The sequence below is a fragment of the Bos taurus genome, chromosome 25 (genome assembly GCF_002263795.3).
Source record: "Bos taurus isolate L1 Dominette 01449 registration number 42190680 breed Hereford chromosome 25, ARS-UCD2.0, whole genome shotgun sequence".
NCBI lineage: Eukaryota > Metazoa > Chordata > Mammalia > Artiodactyla > Bovidae > Bos > Bos taurus.
Genome location: NC_037352.1, coordinates 34170061 through 34187130, shown reverse-complemented (window position 1 = coordinate 34187130; position 17070 = coordinate 34170061). Strand labels below are relative to the sequence as shown.

The 17070-nt window shown below is 47.0% G+C and overlaps 1 pseudogene; it reads left to right on the top strand.

The window, feature by feature from the left end:
* The first annotated feature begins 13948 nt into the window (after window positions 1-13948).
* On the top strand, window positions 13949-16289 carry LOC112444353 (large ribosomal subunit protein uL6-like; annotated as a pseudogene).
* Window positions 16290-17070: the final 781 nt, after the last annotated feature.

Sequence of the window (17070 nt, the reverse complement as noted above, 5' to 3'; positions counted from 1 at the left end):
GGTGTTCTTGGGAACCCCCACCACACCAACCTATTTAGTCCCCTTGAAAGGTGCTCGACTGGTCCTTCCACCACTGAAACCTGGCAGGTATGTACAGATGAGTCCACAGAGGCCCAGACACTCCCGCAGTGCACTTCTGCCTCTTGTCACCAAGGCCGGGCTGGCTCTTCAATCTCATTGTGCCCTTTTGCAATCACTGCTCCTACCCAGTGGCTGGCTCTCAGCGCAACCACGGCTCCAGGCTTGGTCAGAAATGCCTGAGTCACAGCTCGGCGAGGAGGGCAGCGCGAGATTACTTCACACGTGACTTCCATTAGCTGTCACTGACTTCGGGGAACCAGAGCGGGGGCCCCGGGTCAGCTGAGGGCCGGGAGCGGGCCCTTCAGGGCGGCCCTCAGCCTGCTTCTGAGCTTGGTCACTAATCTGAGGGGCTGGTTTCAGAGGCTGAGTTCCCGAGATCACCTTAGCTCACCCTTTCCGATATCTGATGTGAAAAGACAATCTTAACTCGAGTACCCAGAAAGTACTGTTTAAAGAATTGTCCTATAAACACACTGAATGTTTACTCAGGGTTAGTCACGTCTCGCTACCCACCCCAGCAGTGGTGTCTGGCATGCCCACGAGACTTCTGCTGTGGAGGGGACCTGTCCTCATGGTCTCGGAGCCTGCCTGGGGGTCCCGCCAGGGCTGACATGCTGACCCAGGAGAGCCCCCCATGACGACTGCCAGCTCCCTGTCCCACCACCTTGCTGACTCAGGCTGCCCAGCCCCCTTACTTACCAAGGGGGGACTGACACCCACAAAACTAAACAACTGCTCCTTGCCACACGCCAAGTCAACCACAGCACTAAGACTGGGGTCTCCACAGCTCTGAGATGTAAGATGTCAGACAGACCAGAGCTGCAGAGGGTGGTGCAAAGGACCCCGGAGAGCATCTATTTCCACCAGAGGCCGGGAGGCTCCAAGGGCGAGGTTTACTCGCCACTCACCCAAGCCGGGGAACAGAGTGGACACATCTCTTTGTTCTGTCCCCAGTTCCCGAGGGACAAACAGTTCCCCCAAGACACCTGGGTATCTGGCTCATGGTGAGAAGGAAGGGTTGGCAGGCTGGCAAGGAGGAAGTCAGGAAAAACCTTCACCTCATGCTTCCCAACTAGGATCAGAGCCACGTGCCTGGGGGCTGAAGCCAAGAACAAACTGTTAAACCACCAACGTCCCACGGAGGTGTACATGAACGCACCTGCCTCCTCTCCAGCCTGTGTCCCTGTCCCCAGGGCCTTGACCCGGGCCTGGGATGCTCTCCTTCTACCTGCTCCCCACTCGGTCCTCAGACCCTGGCTCAACTGTCACTTCCCGGGTGGGGGTGTGTGTCACACTTTCCCGGCACAGTGCTTGGCACATCACCTAGGGCTGGAGAAAAGTTCTCATGGAATGAAAAAAGTCAATGAATTCACTGAAACACACAGGATGTATCAACTGCATGAACCACTGACATGAAGCCTACAGACCGAAAAGAACTTAGGGGCTGGGAGCATGCCCATGCAGTGATCCTCCAGGACACAGGTCTCCCGACTTTCTCGGCTTGTGAAGCCCCTGGAATCTGAGTAAATGGTATCCCTAGGCCAAGAGACATACCAAAGAGTTCCATTTAGGAGTAGTTGGATCCCAACAACTTCCAAAAACCCAGCTCTGCAAAGATACACAGAGTGTCAAAGGGAATGCAGAAGATCTCACACTGATACTGAGAAACACCCCAAGCTGCGCTCAGGGGCACAGATGTGGAGTCTCTCTGAGCACCTCTGCGTGCCACCAATGATGCCCCGAGGCACCTCAGCAAGGTCAGGGAATCAAGGCCCTGCTGCATAAAATCACTCTACTCTGAGTGTGAAATATTCAGATGGAAGAAATTTGACCATCCTGCCTGGTGGATGGTCTCCATTTCAAGTGTGGGGGGCTGACCGTGAGATAGTCTGAGGTCCCCACAGGCCCTTGAGGGAGACTCTGGGAGCCCTGTGCAATCTACCTTTCAATCATTCATTCATTCTTTTGCACTTAGTGGGAAGCAGGAAAACCAAACAGTACAGAGCTCACGGGGCCAAAAGCAACATCTGTCAGCAACAGAAGAAAATAAAAAGGCTGTGGGAAAATAGAGGAAGTTCTTAACCAGACCAGGCTCTTGCCACAGGCCTGTCGCCAGCTGGGCAAATCCCTTACTGGCAGGAAGGAGGCTTCCATGTTCTTACATGTAAAAATTAGACACAGAAAAAATGGGGTTCATCAAAGACCAGCCAAGTAAGTCTCCCCCACCCAAAACAGAGCAGGTCTGATTCAATCTTTTATTATATATTAGGTCTGTACCTAAGTTTTTTCACTTTTATCATAAAGACAGTGTACATATGGAAACGGGCATAAACAGTTAGACAGGTGCTATTCCTCCTTTTGAACTGCACCAATTAGCCAGTTCCCACTGATGCTGAAGGTCAGAGGCAGCAATGCCAGGGCTTCCCAGGTGGTGCTAGTGGTAAAGAACCCACCTGCCAATGCAGGAGACGTAAGAGATGTGGGTTTGATCCCTGGGTTGGAAAGATCTCCTGGAGTAGGAAATGGCAACCCACTCCAGTATTCTTGCCTGGAGAATCCCATGGACAGAGGAGCCTGAAGGGCTACAGTCTGTGGGGTAGCACAGAGTCGGAGACAACTGAGCAGCAGTCCCCGGGGCAGCCCGACACCCTGCAGAGCGGGGTGAACAAATCGCTGGCCACCCGGGGCCAAGGACGTGGCGGGAGCGAAGTCAGCTTTGAAGGGACACATGTGGCAAAAAGAGAAGGGCTCTTTCTCCATCCAACTGTTGACAACACCTGATGTCTCAGATTGTCCTCTAGAAAGGATCTGCAGCTTTGCCGTCACTGTACGTTAACTTCTCGTCAGTAAGTGATCGACTGAGCTGGCGCTGACATCACAGTGAGTTGGCATGAATGCAGCAACAGGAAGGAAGGAAGGAAGGAAGCCAGCGAGCGGTGCACGCCGCCCCTTTAGTGCGCATGTCACCCAAGCACCGTCGCCTCCAAAGAGCCCAGGACCACCCCCCCCAACCCCCGCTGCAGCGGGAGTAGGGTCTGCTCCAGGTCACAAACCTCTGCCAAGGTTCTTCAAGATGAGAGAGAGAATCCTTAGGGAAACCAAGCCTCCTCTTGCCTAACAACCCTCCAGAGCCTGAGCGATAACTCAGGGGAAAGGGCCTCTCCAAGGCAGCCTGCTGAGAGCACTGCTCAAAAGAGCAGCTGGAACACACTCCCCTCTGGGTACAGTGTCCGCCTCGCTGACCTTTTAAACCCACACAAGGCCAGCGAGGCTTTCTTTGGGTTCATCCTGTTTGCCATTCACTCAGCTTCTTCCATCTGCAGGTTGGGAACTTATCATCTATTTTGTCTCCAAGTTCTTTCCCAGCCCCACCCTCTTTCTCTTTCCCTCCCGGGGCCTCGCTGGCCTATGTGTGTGGCTGTCCCCAAGTCCCTGCGGCCATGCTCAGTTTTATCACCTCGCTTCTCTGCTGGCTCAGATTGGGTCATTTCCATTCTCCTGAGTTAACCAGTGGTCTCCTCGGCCAATTCTGCCGTCGTGCCATCCGTGGAATTTTGGTCTTTTCTTTTTGCTACGGTATCTTTCAGTTCTAAAGAACTTTCGGCTCTTCTTTATCTTTTGTATGACTGCTTTTTCTCATTCAAGTTGAGATTTTTCCTAGTTCTTAGGATGGTGAGTGATTTTTTAAAATTGGATCCTAAGCATTTGGGGTATTATAACACTCTAAATTTTATTTAGGAGAAGGCAATGGCACCCCACTCCAGAACTCTTGCCTGGAAAATCCCATGGACGGAGGAGCCTGGTAGGCTGCAGTCTATGGGGTCGCTAAGAGTCGGACATGACTGAGCGAATTCACTTCCACTTTTCGCTTTCATGCATTGGAGAAGGAAATGGCAACCCACTCCAGTGTTCTTGCCTGGAGAATCCCAAGGACGTGTTTAAGTCCTCTCTTTTGTCAGGCCTTCTCTGTCCCAACGCTGGTAGGCATATTCCAGTGGTTTCAAACCACGGAGGGGCCACACATAGGGGAAAACGGAGCTCTGAGGAAGAAGAAGGGAAGATGGTCCAAACAGTCAAAGATGGGTCACCCAGGGACCAACCTCTGAGCTGGGGCATGAAAAATGACCAGGGTCCACCAGTTGGGTAAAGGAGGGAAAAGTTCCAGCTGGAGGAAGCATCTGCCTCCTGATAAACGAGCAGTAGTTACTCACTTGTAACCACTGATACAAATGATAAAAGAGCAGCAGTTACAGAATCTAGTGTGACTCAAGAGCGTTAGGACAAGATGCGTATGCGTGAGTATAAGGGTGATGAGTAAGAGGCTGGCCTTTAAAAGGAGATTTAAGACCAGTGCGTGGAGGAGTGTTCTGCGCGCCTAAGGCCTTTGAGCTCTGGGTGGCAGTGATGACAGGGTGAGGCTGTGGCACAGTCAGAACAGGTGGCGGGGTGGTAACCCCAAACAGTGGCTGCACCCACAGGATCAATGCAGACGTGGAGCCATGACCAAGGCATCCTTGACTAGAACTCATGCAGGCCCACGTTCCTCGCAGATGCCCAAATGCCCCGGCTGATGACTTTTCCCCCGATTAACAGGGCTTATGGGTGGGATGTGGAGACACGTGACGGGCACTGTGTCTGATGCAAGGATGTGAAAGAGGAAGGCAGCCAGGGAAGCTGGATCTGTGAAAGCATGACTTGGTAAGAAGCAGGCAGAAGAGTGAGCTAGCATTACTCAGCGTAAACGGAGCTGACAAAGCCCCATGGCCACTGACCACCGGAACTGCAGCCGGTCGTGGACGGCCACATGCGCTTGTTTCTTCTTTCGGCCTCTCTGGGGCCTCAGCCACCTGGCCTGAACCAAAAGCACTGTGAACCCACAGATCCCCTAAGCCCTTGGCAATAAACTCTGGGGCATTCTGAGGCTGTAACTTAGTTGACACTACTAAAAGTTAGCAAGGGCAATTTATGGGTAGAAGAGACTTCATACGAGTGCTGTGAGATAATAGAAAATATATATATACATACATACAGGGGGCTCTGCCCCCTGTTCCTGGCACAGAGTTTCTATCCTAAAACTCTTGGAATTTCCTAAAGTGATAAGAGCACCAGGAGCATCTTCTGTTTGAATGCAACTGTGAGTGGGCTCCTGCACGGGGGCTGGTTACCAGGACGACCAAGTGATGAATTTGTTGTTGTTATTTAGTTGCTCCGTTGTGTCCGGCCGTTTGCGACCCCATGGACTGTAGCCCACCAGGCTCCTCTGTCCACAGGATTCTCCAGGCAAGGATACTGGAGTGGGTTGCCACTTCCTTCTCCAGGGGATAAGCTTGGAATTTTCAGTCCCTACCTGCAACGCCTTCTCCAGAGAGGGGAGAGGGGCTGGAAACGGACTGAATAACTGATCATCCCCACAGGAGGAGGCCTCCCTCAAATCCCAGAAGCACGGGGCTCGGGGAGCTTCCAGGTTGGTGAGCAGAGTCACGTGCTGGGAGGGGGACCCTAAGTCTACAGGGACAGAAACTCTTGGGTTCAGGATCCTCCCAGACCTCACCCTATGTGTCTCTTCATCTGCCTGTTCACCTGTATCCTTCATCAGATCCTTTAATATACTGGTAAATGTGTTCTCCTGAGTTCTGTCAGTGGCTCCAGCAAATTAATCAAACCTGAGAAGGGGGCTGTGGGAGCCAAAATGCAGAGTCCATCAGTCAGAGGCACAGATGCCAACCTGGACTTGGGACCACCATCTGCAGTGGGGGTAAGGGGGGAGCAGTCTTGAGGGACTGAGCCCTTACCCTATGGGATCTGACTCTCTCTCCAGGGAGACAGAATCAACATGGAGTTAAACTGCAGGGCACCCAGTTGCTGTGCTTGGTGGGGAAGCTCCCCCACATCTGGCATGAGAGGTGAAGGAGAGACCCAGGAGGAAGGGCTGGGCCTCTCTAAGCCAAGTTCATATGGCTCACCCCTCAACTACAAACCGGCACTTGTCATCTACCCCCACGAGGATTAAATCATGGGCTACTGCAGCTGCTGACCTTCAACACCCCATGAAAGGAGCTCAGAGTGGAGAGCAGAAATGAGGCATCTGTGCTCAGGGGAAAACTGGCAGGACAGGTCTTCAGACAGATATTTTCAGGAGCTGATTTTTCTGAGCCCAATTCTTGCATCTCCTCATACCCAGAAAAGCACTAAAATCCTTCATGGTAATGACTGCTCCTCATGGCTAGCAGAAAGCTTCATGAGATGAGCAGAAACCTTCTGGAAAAATCTGTGCCTGATTGCATGTATTCCCCCTTTACCAAAATCACATGCATACTGTCCTCCCCACACCCCGTCTCTCTGGAGCGGTTTCTCGGAGCTGAGGTTCTGTCTCCCAGGCTGCAGTCCTCATTTTGTCCCCAATAAAACCTATCTCACAGCTCTCATGCGCATTTTTAAGCCGCCACCCTCCTGACCACCCCGTCGCCTTCACTGACTATGAATACAAAGACGGAAAAGAGAGGCACAGAGCTGCAGACTTGCCCTGCTTTACTCAAGGTCTGGGCAGATGAGGTCGGCTTCTGCCTCTAGTGCCTGATTGGGAATAAGGGGTGTTGGTGTGATGAGAAACGCCAAAGGGCAATCAGAACGCCCCCATCCCCAGCAGGGCACGCCACCATTCACTGGAAATGTCCACATAGCAAGGCTGCAAAACAGATCCTATGCCTCCCTTTCCAAGAAAAGGGAATGGGATGGGCCAGAGCCTACGGGGCCTTCCCAGAGTGGACCTGCACTAAGGGACTACTGACAGGGAGCATCAGAGACAAACCAGAACACAGTCAGAAAAGGGCCCCCAGGATGGCGTGGTCCCCAAAACATGACACATGAGAAGCTGGAAAGGAACCGGAGAAGTTTACCCTAAGAGATTGAGAGGCAGCTGATCCCTGCTTTGGGTGGTCAGGAAACAGAGGTGGCGGCGGCCCTGGACTGCAGAAGTGGTAACGGACGGACGGAGGTTCCCACACTCTCCAGGAAGAACTTTCTGACAAAGATGCACAGAAAGAAAATGAACCGTGGTGAGGCGTGCCCCACTCCCATCAGTGGACGTGGGTCAACACAAGGCTAGGTAATCTGCACTTAATGACAGACTGTCTGCCACGCCAGGGGCCTGGGACACAGACCCGCCAAGTTCATGATCATAAAACCAAACCAGCTGACTGGTGACGATACCAGGAGGAAAACCCTCGTCTCTGACCTGAGTCAACACTTCAATATGGATTCCTGACCTTCTTTCCCTTCTTTCAAAGGCTTTGAAACACACACACAGACACACACACAGACACACACACATGCTTCTAGTTCTCATTAAAGAAGAGCTGTGGAAAGCGAAAGCAGACAATGACGCAGTGACACACCCGCCGCACGGCCTAAGGACTCGGGCAACGGGAAGAGACCGGGAGGCGCAGGGCAGACTCTGAAAGACGCAGGAAAGGGGAGCAAGTACTAACCCTCTTGATGAATCAAGATCACCAGTCCCAGCATCAGTCCGTGCTTCCCACGGAGCTGGGCTTTCTGCTGCGGAGAGAGGAATCCTGGGGGGTTGATGAGTCTTTCAGCCCCCTGAAGTCACACAGCTGATGAGGGGTGCAGCTTGAATTAAAACATCTATCTAGGGACTTCCCTGGTGGTCCAGTGGTTAAGACTCTGTGCTCCCAATTCTGGAAGGCATGGATTCAATCCCTGCTCAGAGTACTGTATCCCACATGCTGCAACTAAGACTCAGCATAGCCAAAATAAATAAATATTTTCATAAGTAAATAAAATGTGTGTCCGTTACTAAGGTCCATTCTGATTCCCTCCCTGAATAATAATAAGAAAAAAATATTTTTCAACAAAAAGTTTTCTTTTTAAAAAAAAAATCCTTAAATTCTCAACTATACTAGAATTTTTAGAACTCATGATATATACATTATTCTCAAATAGATCAACCTCAGGCAGAATGACCAGGAGAAAAAGAAGATATAAATCACCAATATAGGGAATGAAAAAGAGGACATCAGCAGATTCTTTAGACATTAAAAGGGTAACATGGGAAATTATGAACAACTTTATGTCAACATTTGATAACTTAGATGAAATGGACAAATTCCTTAGACATGAACTGTCAGAGCTCACTCCAGAAAAATAGATCAGCTGAAGAGTTCTCTAAAAGAATTCAAATTACTAGTTAAAATCATCATCAAAAGTGACCTCCAGAAGCAGACAGCTTCACTGATTAATTATATTAAACATTTAAGGAAGAAATTAGACCAATTCTGTACAAATTCTTACAGAAAATAGAAGGCTTCCCAACTCTTTTATGCCTGTACTACGCTGATACCAAAACCAGACATAGTACAAAAAAGACCACAGACAAACATGCCTCATGAACACAGATGCAAAAATCTAAAATATTAGCCAATCAAATAACACAAAATGTAAAAAGGATACTACATCATGATCAAATGGAGTTTTCTCCAGGAATCAAGGTTAGTTCAATATCCAAACATCAATGTGATTCCCTCTATCAATAGGCTTCTTTAAAAAACCTCGTGTGGTCACCAGTGGATGAGAAATAGCATCTGACAAAATGCAACATCCATTCATGATGAAAAAATTCGGTACACTGGGAGTGATAGGGAGCTTCTTCAACCTGATACAGAGACAAGGACATGTTATTACAATAATATTAATAGTAGTACCCACTTCACTGGGTTATTCTGAGGATTAAACAAGCGCCGAAGAATTGATGCTTTTGAACTGTGGTGTGGGAGAAGACTCTTGAGAGTCTCCTGGACAGCAAGAAGATCAAACCAGTCAATCCTAAAGGAGATCAGTCCTGAATAGTCACTGGAAAGACTGATGCTAAATCGGAAGCTCCAAAACTTTGGCCACCTGATGTGAAGAACTGACTCACTGGAAAAGACCCTGATGCTGGGAAAGATTGAAGGCAGGAAGAGAAGGGGATGACAGAGGATGAGATGGTTGGATGGCAACACTGACTCGATGGACATGAGTTTGAGCAAACTGGTGTGCTGCAGTCCATGAGGCCACAAAGATTTGGCCCCGAATGAGCGACTAAACTGAACTGAAACAAGCTGAAATTGTCAAGGATTTAGAACAGTGCCTAGCACAGGGTTATGTGCTGTCATAAATGTAGCTGTGACTACTATGAAAAGTCTTAATGATAAAGAAGTAAACAACAAAAGCACCCATGACCATGATAAAGAATGAACTGCTGCTACCCACAGTAACACAGTTGAATCTCACGGACGTAATGCTGAACGAGGGAAGCCAAACTCAGGAGAGGACTTATTAAAGGATTCCATTTATGGCTGAACTTCAAGAAGAGGCAAGAGCAGTCAATGGTGACAGAAGTCAGAATAGTGGTTACCTTTAGGTCAAGGGTCATCAGTGGAGAAGGAGGCACAAGGGAACCTTCTGGCTTACTGGGCAATGTCCAGTATCTCATCTGGAGCAGTAGTTCCTGGGAAGTTTATGTAAAAATTCATCAAGCTGAGTATTAAAAGACTGAAGTTACACTGGAAAAAAAAGTACCCACAAAACAGCACATGTATTCTAGGATGTAAAGTATTTATGTCTCCATATGCATATGTGCGGAGAAGGCAATGGCACCCCACTCCAGTACTCTTGCCTGGAAAATCCCATGGACGGAGGAGCCTGTTAGGCTGCAATCCATGGGGTCGCTAAGAGTCAGACACGACTGAGCGACTTCACTTTCACTTTCTTGCATTGGAGAAGGAAATGGCAACCCACTCTAGTGTTCTTGCCTGGAGAATCCCAGGGACAGGGGAGCCTGGTGGGCTGCCGTCCATGGGGTCGCACAGAGTCGGAAACGACTGAAGTGACTTAGCATAGCATAGCATGCATATGTGAACGGAGCACCAAAATATTATCTTGGGGGGGGGATTTTTTCCCCCACTTTATTTTTAATGTATGACGACGGTCAACAGGTACAAACAGTCCCGAGATGTGTCCACTCTCAAGAGCGGCAAGAAGAGCCTGGAGACGGAGCACAAGGCCCTGACCAGCAAGGTGGCGCTGCCGCAGTCCTGGCTGAAGACCGAGGGCTCCGACCTGTGCGACAAAGTGAGCGAAATGCAGAGACTGGACGCGCAGGTCAAGGAGCTGGTCCTGAAGGCGGCGGTGGAGGCTGAGCGGCTGGTGGCCGGCAAGCTCAAGAAAGACACATACATCGAGAACGAGAAACTCATCTCGGGAAAGCGGCAGGACCTGGTTGGCAAGATCGACCACATCCTGGATGCCCTGTAGCCCTGCAGACACAGGCTTGGGCGTGAACGGCAAGGCCAGCACAGACCGGCTTCTGGAGTTTGCAGAATGCTTTCAAGGAAGACAGAAGTCAGGCCCTGCCTCAGGCAACGCAAGAAGCTTCATTTTTGTCCCTAAAAATATCCCTTTAAAACAACAGCAAAACTTAAACGTCATGAACAACAAAATCTTTGTGTTCTGAACAAATAAGTTTTTGAGTTTTGTTTATTCTGAATCCTAGGATATTTTTGGCACCTGTAAGCCCCTTGTTTTATGGCCTTCTAATTCCTGATGTGTGGGTATTTTACAAGCGTGTGTGTTTTTTAAAGTGCGTGTGACCAAGTGACAATAAAGTTGGGACTGTGAACTTGAAAAAAAATAAATAAATAATGAGTATGTGCTATTTACCTAACTGGAAAAATACTTTTAAAGCTTTTTTCTTATGGAAAAAGAAAAAAATGTATACCCAGACCTTTGGGTCTGGTGACTTTCTTTCTTGACTGTGTCTCTCACTGAGCTCAGCACTGCCTGTACCAGCCCCCGAACTGGGTGCTTACGTTTTCCATTCCAAGTAATGGGATGCTATACAATAGTTAAAAAAAAAAAGTTATGTGGAACTAATCGTATTCTCACTGAAATACTGTCATTATATATACGTAACACAGAAGGCAGCGACAGTCTCATTATGAAACCACTAGTGAAATAAAAGAAAAATTAGGTAGTTCTCCAGAAAAATGATCCAGGAGGATATATACAATAGTGATTTCCTCTAGGAAACATCTAGAATATGATGGTGGTGGGCTGGTGTCTAAAAGGACCTTTGCTTTGTCTATTCTTTATAAGGAGATGACTGTGTTACTTACGATATTAGATTCACAGGAGCTGGATTTCTTACTGCTGAAGGAGGGAGGTACAAATATGGGAAGAGAGATCAGGGAATGAATGCTGTGGGGTCGGACTGAAACTAGAGATATCAGCATACACAATGGTTCCTTCATATATGAAGATGAACATGGAAATGCGTATGCGCTTGTGTGTATTTCCTACTTTCGTCTGCTGAGAGGAAATAAAGATATCCTAGGAGCAAGAAGCCATTTAGCATCCAAATCTTGGCTTCTCAACACCATTCTCCAACCAAAGAAACTCAGGCTCCTTGGAGAGATGGCTGACTCAGGAACAAGGGCAGGAAAAGCAGTGGATGAACCTGGATCACTTTGCTGTGCTAGAGCACGGGAGGGCTTGAAGAACGACAGGGGACGTGTCTAAAGAAGGCAGGAGTGCACCTGAAGGGGTTCCCACTGGGAAATCTGGGACAACTTGAACAGCAAGATAAATACCACCAGCAACAGATTAGAACCCACTGGATAAAAGAATAATGCAAGAGTCAATACTGAAATAAAAGGTGGAGAACGTGGCTTACGCCACCATAATCAAGAGGTCAGAATTCAATACTGGGACGAAGTGAAAGCACCTGATGCAGGGCTTTAAGGACAAAAGGCCGTTTCTGTGACATTCCACAAACACATCTGAATCATATCAGGAAGAAACAGACAAATCCACACTGAGGGACATTCCATAAAGAGATGGCCTGACTTTTTGAAAAATGTCAAGGTCACAAAGATAAAGAAAGACTGAGGCACTGCTTCAGATCAAAGGAAAGTAAAGAGTGGGTGGTTACAGTTCAGTGCAATCTTGGACCAAGAAAAAATAAAAAATTTTTTCTTTTTGCTATAAAAGACAGTGGTAAGTTTGAAAAAAAATCTATGATTAGACAATGAACACAGAATATCAGTGTTAATTTCCTGATATTATTAAACCATGGCTATGTAAGAAAATGCCCTTGGATCTCAGAAAAGAAACACTGAAGTACTTAGGGGTACTTCATATGTCCATATGTACAACTTATTCTCAAAAAGATCAAGGAAAAACATGACAGTGAGAAAGACAAGTGTTGGTGTGAATGTAGCAAAGAGAATCCTTGTGCAGTGTTAGTAGGAAGGTAACTTGCTGCAGCCACTATGGAAAACACTATGGAGGCGCCTCAAAAAATCAGAACTAGAACCATCCTATGATCCAGCAACTCCACTTCTGGGTATTTTCCCAAAGAAAATAAACACACGAATTCTAAAAAACATAGTGCACCCCTAAGCATTCTTTACAATAGCCAATATATGCAAACAACCTAAGTGCCCATCCATAGATGAATGGATAAAGAAGACATGGTGTATGTCTAACACGGACACTTACTCAGCCATAAGAATGAATGAAATCTTGCCATTTGTGACAACACAGATGGATCTAGAGGGTATTATACCAAGTGAAATAAATCAGATGGAGAAACAAATACCATATATTTCATTTATCTGTGGAGTCCTAAAAAACAAAACAGAAATAGATTCAGAGAACAAACTGGTTCCCTGAATGCCAGAGAGGATGTGGATGAAATGCACAGCATGGGGAATAGAGCTAATACCTCTAACGTCTTTGCATGGGGACAGACGGTTACCAGACTGACCATGGGATCGTCTTGCGGCACACAGGAATACCGTGCGCTGTGTTGCGCACCGGGAACTAACACAGAGACGCAGGGGATTACACTTCAGTTTGAAAGAGAAAGAGAGGGACTTCTCTGGCTGTCCAGTGACTGAGACTCTGCACTTCCACCGCAGGGGATGAGGGTCAGATCCCTGGTCAGGGAACTAAGATCCCGCCTGCCTCACGGGGCAGCCAAAAAGTAAAATATTAACAATAAAAGGGGGAGAGAAAGAGAGAAAATAATAAAGTAAAATGTTAATACCTGGGGAATCTGTAGAGTACTCAAAAATTCTTTGCACTATTTGTGCGACTTCTCTGTATATCTGAAACTATTTCAAGATAAAAATAAGTTAAAATAAATACAAGCTTATTGAAGAAAATGTATTACATTAAAAAACATAAAGAAAACACAACCCAAATGCTTTGTTTCTGTCCCATCCATTTTTTTACGTGTGTACTATAAAATATATTTATTTTTAACATCATTGGTTTTATACTACAAATAATTTTGTCCTGCTTTTTTCATTTGTTAAATTCTGAACATTATAAAAATCTCAAATGTTCTTCCAGCCTACGACTACACAGTAGCTTACTGGATATCTTCACTATTACAAATACCACCATGATAAACAAGATGACTGACACCTTTTCAAGATAAAACTTTGTGCACCTCTGATTATTTGTTTAAAATAGGGTTTCCAAATATATCTTAGAAACATTTCTGAATCAAAGAGAATAAAGATTTTTAGGACCCTTGACTCACTTTCAAATTATTTTCCACAAAGCAATTTCTTTTCAGCATTTCTCTGCAGCTTTCCCTTTGCATTCTAACCTGGGGAGGAGGCAGTAACTCCACAAAACACTGCATCCCCATCAGCATGGGAAGGAAACGGTTAAAAAACAAAAACAAAAACAAAAAACCCCACTGATAAGAATCCAGAAGGACTCCAGGGAGGCCAGGACACTGGCACCCAAGAAGGGCAGTCTTTCAGCCATCCTTGATGGGCTCGCCTTGATTTCCGACATGGAAACCTTAACTTCCATGGGGACGGAAGGTGGGTGTGCACACAGGCCCCGGAAGCTCCCGCAAGGAGACAGGAGACAAGTCTGGTACCCAAGGAGGGCAGACCCAGAGCAGAGCTCGGAAGGTTTGAAATGACTCAAAGAGGTGCCGCAACAGCTCTTCTGGGCTTTAAGAACACACAGGTAGGAGTCGGAACCCCTGCCAAAGCCTGGTGGTCCGCTGTCTGCACTTTTCTACCATCAGCAGACAAGGTCAGTGAGGTCTCTGTCAACCTCCATCGGTCGGAATGGAAAGACGATGGCACATCTATCCAAGCTCACCTGTCCGCTCTGGCATGAGGAGTAGCCTGTCCTTGTTCCAAACCATCTTACCAGGAAGACAAAACAAAGTAAAAAGCAACCTGCCCACCTTTGTTTATTCGTTCACAGTGTTAAGAGCCGTGGGGAGTTTTTGTTTACTTTGTTTTACTCATATGTTAATATTTATAGTATTATGTCAAATTCCCAAACGCCCCCATTCTAGTATTCTCTAGAGAAAGTGAGTAACTACTCTTTCATCATCTGGTGACTCTTGAATCCCTACACTTCAGTCACATCAAAGGAAACCAAGACTACTTTCCAAAAGGAATATTTGAATTGCAACTAGAAATTGTGACTTTTCTCACTAGGAGTGGTTTCACAGAGAAGGGGCTATAACACAGAGGGGAGTGAAATAGCCCCATCTTCCGTTTGATTTCTCTCTAGTCCACTGCTTTATAAAACAGAAAAACTGGGGCAGAGGGACAGAGTGAAAGGGTATGGGACTTGGCAGGAGTTTAGTGAGCCAAACCTGCAGACTGGTTTTACCACCGCCAGCCTCAATCACTTCTCATCTTAGCCAACCAGGTGGTTTTTTAACCCTTGTTTGGCTTTTACATAAATGATGCCTGTGGCAACATTGCAAAGAATCACAGAAATACTGATGGTGATGCTGATTTGAAGACAACTGTCCAGAGGGAAACTGCCCTGAGGAGAAACCGCTGCACTCATATCAAGAGTGGGTCCTCCATGCCCAGGTACCCAGCACCATACTAACCAAACAGGAGAAGACAAACTAGGTAGGAGATGTCCTTTCTATGGCAAGAGAAGGGACACACAGTTACTTCCCCCCAAAACAAGCAGCACAGGTTCTGGCCCACGCGGTTCGCGGTTGGGCAGAGGCTGCCTAGGATGGCTTCCTGATGGGAGAGGGTAAAAAACCGCAGAGATGGAGGCATCAGGGAGGGGGTGAGTGAAGAGGAGCCAGAAGGGCCTGCAGGTAAAATGGGGTCATAGCTCTAAATAAAATGAGTTCAAAATTGCTCTGCCACTTATCGTTCTATGACTGTGGGCAAAACTTGACTTCCCTCAGCTGCCTGCCCATCTAAAATGGAGAATCATCATTATTAATAATTCAAAAAAAAAAAAAAATTCCAAAAGGGCTGCTGGGAGGAGAATATGGGTAAAGCTGCAGAGAACACCTGGCAGGCACCCAGAGAAGGTCGGTGGATCACTTCTTCAGGGCAGAAGCAGATTAAAAACAAACCGCATCGGGAACTCCCTGGTGGTTCAGTACTTAGGACTCCATGCTCTCACTCCCAAGGCCCAGGTTCAATCCTTGGCTGGGAACTAAGATCCCACAAGAGGAGTGGCACGGGGTGCGGGATGGGGCATCCTCTCTGCTGCATCTACTGTGGGGAGGAAGCCCATTCTCAGCAATCAGACCATCAAGATTCCAGAAAAGGCTGACATCACTCTCTCTGAAGGGATGCACAATGATTGTGAAGGGCCCCCGGGCCACCCTGTGGACGGTCTTCAATCACTTTAATGTAGAGCTCGGCCTCCTCGGAAAGGAAAAGAGGCTCTGGGGTGATGAATGGTGGGGAGACAGGAAGGACCTGGCTATCACTGGCATTATCTATAGTCACACACAGAACAAGATCAAGGGTGTTGCACTGGGCTTCCGTTATAAGATCAGATCTCTGTATGCTCATTTCCCCATCTATGCGATCACTCAGGAGACTTGCTCTCTTGTCAAAATCCAAAATTTCTTGGGCAAAAGATAACTCTACAAGGTTTGGATGTGGCCAGACATTGCCTGTTCGCTATGTCAAGCCCAGGGAGATGAGCTAACTCCTGAAGGAGGTGGCAGTGGAAGTGCGTCAAATTCAGCTGCTTCGATTCAGCGAGCCCCAACAGTTAAAAAGCAAGGATATCAGACACATTTTTGGATGGCATCTATCGTTTCTGACAGAGGAATGCTTCAGCAGACTGATGAATAAAATCTAAGCTATTTGGCTACAGAAACAGCGAGTCCATGTCTCAGCTTGGGGCTGTTGTTATGAATACTGCAGACTTAAAACAACAAGCATTTATTTCTCATTAATTCTGCAGGGTGGGAAGATCTTGGCATCAGAGCATGAGCAGACTCCATGTCTGACCAGAGTCCCTTGTGTGTTCTGTAGACAGCTGCTCTCTCACATGGCAGAGAGCAGAGAAGCAGCAGTTCAGCATTTCCAGGGTCAGGATTTCAACACTGAATTTTATGGGGACACAAACATTTAGTCCATAACAGACCGATTTATCTGTTTTTTGTTTTTCCTTTGGTTGCTTGTGATTTGGTGTCATATCTAAGAAACCACTGCAAAATCCAAGATCATGAAGATTAACCCCTGCTTTCTTCTAAGATCTTCCGTTTGGCTTTGACATTAAGATCTTTGATCCATCTTGAGTTGATTTCTGTATATGGTGTGAGGCAAGGGTTCAGCTTCTTTCTTTCACATGTGGATATCTGGTTGCCCCAGCACTATTTTTTCCCTATTGCATGGCCCTGACATCTTTGTCAAAAAGAAAAAAAATCAATTAATCATACGCAAATGTGTTAAGTTCTGGAGGCTCAGTTCTATTCCATTGATCTATCCATTATCTATCCTTATAATGGGACCACACTGTCTTAATTATTGCAGCTGTGAAATAAGTTTTGCAATTAGTATGTATGCGTCTTCCAAGTGTGATCTTTTTCAATATTGTTTTGACTCTTTGGGGTTCCTTGAAATTCTATAGTAATTTCAGAATCAGCTTTTCCATTTCTGCATAAAAAGCCAT